Here is a 428-nt window from a genome sequence, read left to right as displayed (position 1 = left end):
CTCTAGAGCAAACCTCCAGTACCGTCTGAGTCCTGGAAAGAATTCTCAGAATTCCCATATTCCAGGAGAAGAATGCCAGAACCCCCAGGTCTTCCCAGGCTGAACTCAGGATACCTAGCTGTCCCGGGGTCCAAGCCCAGCATTTGCCCGCTCCCCTCCCCGTACCTCCTCCCGCGGAGCGAAGACCCTTTCGTGCCCCCGCCGGCACCGAACCTCAGGACGGGCTCCTCCCGCCCCGCCCCGCGACCCCGCCCTCTGGGTCCCCCGGGCCGCCGCGCGACCCACCCGACCCCGCCCTCCCCCGGCCCCCGGAGCGCCCGGAGCCGGACGGCCGGCCGGAGGCGGCGGGGAGGGCGGCAGGCGGCGCCGCCCCCGCCCGGCGGCCGCTCCCTCCCCGGCTCCCGGCCGGCCTCCGCGCCCCGCCCGCC

This window comes from Mirounga leonina, unplaced genomic scaffold (genome assembly GCF_011800145.1).
Source record: "Mirounga leonina isolate KUSES-001 unplaced genomic scaffold, KU_Mleo_1.0 Mir_173, whole genome shotgun sequence".
Taxonomy (NCBI): domain Eukaryota; kingdom Metazoa; phylum Chordata; class Mammalia; order Carnivora; family Phocidae; genus Mirounga; species Mirounga leonina.
This window is presented reverse-complemented; position numbering follows the sequence as displayed.